The following is a 6,000-nucleotide window of genomic DNA, read 5'->3' on the forward strand; positions in this document are numbered from 1 at the left end:
TGAGTTCCTGCCGCTTACAAGCTACATGCCCTTCAGTAAATTGCTTCTCCCTCTGTGCCTCAGTTTCCCCCTCTGTGCAATGGGAGATAGGTGCATCCACTTCAATCGATTGGTATGAGAATTCAATGGCAATGCAAGTAAAGACCTTGGACAGTGACCAGCATTCTGGAACGCACTTGGTACTATATTATGATCAATATACAGGGCAGGCCAGGACACTTCCGCCACCCCTACCCTCTTTTTTTCAAATGAGAAACTGAGTCCCAGGAAGAAAGAAACAGGTGCAGAGGTGGGGAAAAACATCTCTGGAAGAGACAGGGGCCCTCTGTGCTTCCTGAGTGGAACGAAGACGGAGGGACCATGAATGTACGAGCACAGGCCAGCCCTTCCTCCTGTACAAAAGTTAATCCTGAACTTTCTCTGGTGCTACAATCAGACAACCCTCGTCAGAGAGCCACGACCTGACAAGGCTGCAGTGTGCCTGCTTTGGGTCAGCGAGTGATTCGTGGCCCCTGGCAGGATGGCCTCTACTACCTCCCTGGCCTTGCGCCTGCCCCTGCCCCTGCCTCTGTCACACTCTGCGGTGACTCTGCTCTAGCTGCAACTCCTGCCACTGCTCCCCAAAGACACCAGGCAGCTCTAAGCCTTTGTGCTTTGCACACGCTGCTCTATCCGCTTCGGCTGCCCACCGCTCTGTAAACCACCACCTGGAAAACCGCCTGATTTTGAAGGGCTTGATGTGCTCCCACAGCAACTTCTGCCCACCTGTTACTGGTAATCACAGACTAGTAATAATAATAATAGCAACTAACATCTGCGATCACTTATTAATATCTACAAGGCCCTGAGCTAAGATTTTGTACCCACATTGTCTTCTTTTTCGCCTCACATCACCACCTGAGGGAGGCAGCTTACCTGCTTGACAGGTAAGGTATCTGTCCTTCCTCACCCAGCTCCCAGGTGGCAGCTGCAGGCTTCACACCTGGGTCGGCCTGAACCACCTGGATCTGCCACTCTGTCTTCTTGCTGTTGAAGCCTTCATCCCACAGTGTCCTCATTATCTGTCCCCAGGCCTTCCTCTCCCCACAGAGTGAGAATCCTGAGCGCTGCCTTATTCATCTTGAAATCCCTTGCTAAGCACAAGGTCTGGAATGGAGTAAATGTCTGCTGCATGAATCAATGAACCCCAGAAAGGCTAATCAGCTGCTCACAGACTCCCTGGGGACAGGCCCCTGCTGGACTTAAATTCCCAGGAGTCAGCCCCCACTCCACCTGCAGGAGACAGGCTGACTTTCCCTGCCCTGCCAGCTAGAGGCAGAACAGACAGGGTCGAACTCTCCCCGCTCCACGGAAGGAGGTGGAAGCCTGAGAGCCCACTGCAAGGGAGGAAATGGTGGTGATGGTGACAACAATCATTTCCTGCATTCCTGCCCACGCCAGGTGCTGCACTAAGCACTTTCGATGCGTTATGGTCTCACAGAAGCCTCTCAACCCCGTGAAGCAGGCATATGCTATGATTCACATTTCACAGGTGAGAAAACCAGGGCTCAGAGAGAGTAAGTAACTTACACAGGGCCACAGAGCTTTTAGGTATAGAATTTAATGAGAACTTGCTGGCTCCCCTGCACTTCATATTTGTAGCTTTCTATAAAAGGCAGCCTTGGCCAAGCCCTCCTTGAAGCCCAGTTGCTAAGGTGTACTCGTGAAAAAGGTTTTCCTGGTCTCTACTGGAAGAATGCCATGTGGGACCCACTGTCCAACAAGTGAGTCAGGTGTCCTAGGTGCATGGGTGGTAGTGGCGAGTTTGGGGGAGTGGGCGAGGTTGGGAGACGGGGACAAGGTTGAGTGGGGGGGTTCCTGAGAGTCCAAGCACACACCGGAGTCCAGGCATGTGCCTTCTGCAATCTGCTAAACCAAAGTGGCTGCAGCCTCTGCTGGTCAGAGAAAGTTCACTCCAGGTACGGAGCTGATTTGGAGAAGACCTGCAGCCTAGCTTCCAAAGGGGCCAGCAGGGCTCTGCAGAAAGGTTCCGGCCCCAGGGAAAAACCACCTCCCTGCGTCAGCATCCTTCTAGCCCTGCGCCTCAGGCTTCAGAAACGATTTACCAGCTAGATTAGAATTTAACCTCCACTCCAGCGTCATTTACCAGAGAGAACAAAGTCTGAGCGGGCATCGGGCCTCGCCTACCACATCCTTCCAGGCCAGGGAAGACCCAGAGAGCAGCAGAATGCGTGGGGCCCTGACACAGGAACCACAGAGCCACAAACGAGGGTGGCAGTGGGAGGGCACCACAAGAGGGGAAGGAAGGATCCACGGCCTTCCTGAAGGAAGTCATTCCAGAGGCTGGGAAGAGCTGGGGCCAGGAAGGTTCCAGGGTGGGGGGACACTACTGGGTAGACCCCAATTGCCAGGCAGGTACAGAGTTGAAGGTCCAGAGTAGCCCAGATGACACCTTGCCCCCATCATCCTGGGCACTCCTCCTGGAAGATGGGGTTTGCGTGAGGCCGCAGGTGCTGGACAGATGCACTGGCCCCCACCGGCCCCCTGCAAGCTGGCTCTGTACGACAGAGCTGAGAGGGAGGAAGATGTGGAAACACCCCCAGCCCCTGCAGAACCACCCACCAGGGCTCCTCTTCTGCACCTGTCTAAAAGGGACACGCCCCACTCAAAAGCAGTATTGAAGGCGGCCAACATTTACCTAGCAGAGTTCACCCTCCCGAGCTCGAGCTCGGCTGCACCCAGCTCTCTACAGGAGGCCACTCACGCGTCACTCCCACAGCCTGCTAAAGGACTATCAGCCCCATTTCTCAGAGGCAGCTGAGGCCCAGGGGCAGACAGCTCGTTGCTGGCTGAGCTAAGAAGCTGTAATACCAGGCTGGGAGGAGGCCTCCCAAGACGGAGGGTTTTTCTCGCGTGCTTCGCCAGCCGCAGGAAATGGCAGGGCACTCAGAGAAGCACCCCGCGGGCTGAGGAGGCCAAGGGCAGGCCCCTTCCAGGGAAAGCCCTGAGGGAAGGGTGCCTGGTACCTCGGGGCCCCGGGTCCTCCACAGAGGGCGATTCAGAGGCGGCACCTGGTGCCCAGGCCCGCGGGGAGCTGGTGAGCGCTTCTGACAGCGAGAACAGGGACCCATTATGTGGAATCCAATCACATGGGCGCGCAAGCAGCTCGGCCTTCGGTTCCGAGAAGCGCTCCTACAGCCGCGTTTCTGTCCCCCTGCTCCCGAGGTGTCCGGGGGCACCGGGTCCCAGGCCTGGCGCGCGACGGAGCAGGGCCAGATTCAAAGCTCGCCCAGGCTCAAGTTATCCGCCGAGGCTGGGAGCTGCATCAGCAGCATCCCCATGAAACCGGAGGCCGGGCTGGGGAGGAGGAGCGGAGGAAGGGAGTCTGCAGCAGGGCAGGAGGCGGGCAGCGAGCGCCTGCCACTCCGGGCTCTCCACCCGGGCGGTCTGGGCAGCTCCGGGTGACCTTGGGGAGACCCCTCTGCGCGACCTCTCGGGGGCGGGCTGCAAGGTTTCTGCTCATCCTCGGCGCTCGGGGGCGCTCCTCCCGGCCGGAGTCGATGCGCGGGACTCGCGGGGAGAGGCGCGCTCCTGGCGAGTGGGACCCAGCAGCCGGCGCACGGCGGCCCTAGGGAGAGGCCGGGCGCACCTCTCCTGGGGACCCACTGTGCGCGGGGGCTCCCCGGGCTGTCAGGCACTGTCACCCGGATCCAGCGGCGGGGCGGGTCTGCGTGCGGGGGCGCCTGCCCTCAGGACCTTTCCCGCCCGGGCAGGAGCGCTCCCTGCGGAAACCAAGCCCCGCCACGCGAGGGGGCGGCGCCCCCAAGCCCGGCCGGGAGACTGGCCGCGGGAGGGTGTTTGGTGCGGGCTGTGGCTCCCGCTGCCCGGCATTGCAACCCCCAGCAGACCGCGGCCCACGAGTCCAGAACCGGTCCGGGTCCCCGCCTCCCCGCCCCAAGATCTGGCCACGACGGCCCCAGCCGACAACCTGCCAATGCGCCCCCTACCCTTGGCCTCGTCGTGGGAGCGCGAGACCAAGGAGGACGCCCCGCCCCAGCCCGACTCCCCGACCCCACGCTCTCGGTACCAGCCTTTCCAGCGTCCCCCAACCCCAATTATCTTAAGCCACCGGCCCTTAGCCAAAGCGTCCCCGCCCCCAGCCAGGCGATCAGAGGCTGGGACTACCTCCCCGCCCCATCCTAGTCCCCCGCGCTGTCAAGCCGCAGAGCGCAGGGAGGGAGGCGGCGCCGCCGGGGAACTCACCCTCTCTCCGGAGCCCTGCCCCGGGCAGCTCCCGATCCCGGCTGGGTCTGTGGGTCCCCGAGCCGCAGCTGCTCGCGAGGCGACAGAGCCAGCTCTGCTCCGCCAGAGCCTCCTTGCCGCCTCTCGGCTCCTCCCCCAGGGCGGGGCCTGGGCTCGCGGGCAGGGGGTGGGCGCGCTCCACCCGGCCGGCTTCCACCCAGAGCACCGCGGGGTCCCCGCGCTCTCGGGCTGGGCGCCCCTCCTTTGAGCAGCAGGAAGTTGAGTTGCAACTGGGTGGGACGCGGCCTGTCTTCTGAACGGTTTTCCTAACGCTCTTCTCCCCAGCCCCCACCATGGAAAGGGGGAAGCCAAGGACGGTATTCTTGCTCCATTTGACAGATGGGCATCGTGAAACCCGGAGAGGAGCAGTAACCTGCCCAAAGTCACATAGAATTAGTGCAAATGCCAGGAATTCAGGTCTCCTACCTTAAGGGCCCGCGCAGCCTGAGTCTGAAGGCTTCCCAGGAAGTCCAGGGGCCAGACCGGGCCTTGCCCTGAGGACAGGTCTGTGGGGGCAGGTCCCCAGCTGGGAGGGGCGAGACATGTGGGAGCATGGGGGCCGTGGCCTGCGACGTGGGCTCGCATCATTTCCTCTTTCCGGAAAGAAGAGAGGTAAAGCCAAGAAGGAAGGAAGTGGTCGTACCTCCGCCGACGTCTGCCACCCTCTGAGACGTGCAGGACCGAGAAAGGGGCTGCTTCCCTGAGATTTAACGCTAAAAATAAAAACCAAAGCGTACGCGGTGGCTTCTATCATCTAACTCAAGCCTCTTTCTGGGGCTGAAGGCCCCTGCACTCGGTGCACCGGTCTTTCTTCACCCCAACGTAACTATCTTTACGATGGTGTTGAGAACCACCTCCCCCACCACCACCACCCCCGGAAGAGGAGAGAAAGTTAATAAACAAAGGAGAAAAAACCATCCCAAAACATTCTCTGGAATCCACACTGGCCTGAGAACAATAGGGTTCTCTTCTTCACAAAGGGCCTTGTTTCCTGAGCTTTTCAGCCTACAGATCAGAGCTCTAGGCACCCCAGGGCCAGCCCGCTGGGGGGAGGACAGGGTTTAAGTTTGGAGGAATTGGGGGTGGTCCCCAGTTAATTCAGTTCCCAGCCATCTTGTTTGAAGAACTCCTCTGGGTCCCTTACCCACTAGCAATGTTGTTTTGCTATACTCCCCTGAGTATAGTGATTTCATTTCCTTGGTAACCTTTCTCAGGGGAGAGAAAACCTGTGGGTTGGGCTTGTTCCAGGCCCCCAGGCCCTTCTAGCAAACTCTGAAAGCCCCCTCCCATTTGCCCCCTCTCAGTTCATTAATAATCCAGTTGTGAATGACACCATTTCAGTAGGAGCAATTAGAGAGCAGAGCAGGTGGGGAAGACTTAAAGTGATGTTTAAAATAACCCTAGGGGATCATTGTTCTCTGCAGAACGTTTCCATTGATTTATAATGAAGAGCGGGAATCCATCTCTCCAAGGCAGGTGTGGAGCTTGGAGCCTGTGTTCCCAAAACGAAGTCCTTGGGTGGAAGGGACTCCCAAGCTCCCATGTTGTGCTGTTCATTCACATTTCTCCCAGGGTTTCATATCAACAGTTAAAGTATATTCAGAATACGTCGGAGGATTCACAAGTCCTGATTGTAAAACTTACTGTGAAGTTACAGTAATCAAGACAGTGTGGTGTGGGTGTAAGGATGGACATCTG

General features: G+C 58.7%; 1 protein-coding gene across 2 annotated transcripts in view; it reads right to left on the bottom strand.

Annotated features, from left to right (window-relative positions):
- The window catches only part of PPP1R16B (protein phosphatase 1 regulatory subunit 16B), a 103,609-nt gene extending 98,821 nt beyond the window's left edge, over nucleotides 1-4,788 (bottom strand). The window contains exon 1 of one of the 2 annotated variants that reach the window (XM_045528580.1): nucleotides 4,729-4,788. The gene's annotated coding sequence lies outside the window, so the exon portion shown is untranslated. Of the gene's footprint in view, nucleotides 1-4,263; nucleotides 4,343-4,728 lie in introns of those variants that run through there. The other variant, XM_045528579.1, reaches the window with a different exon arrangement.
- Between the last annotated feature and the right edge of the window lie 1,212 nt (nucleotides 4,789-6,000).

This window comes from Lemur catta, chromosome 17, assembly GCF_020740605.2.
Source record: "Lemur catta isolate mLemCat1 chromosome 17, mLemCat1.pri, whole genome shotgun sequence".
NCBI classification, from domain to species: Eukaryota; Metazoa; Chordata; class Mammalia; order Primates; family Lemuridae; genus Lemur; species Lemur catta.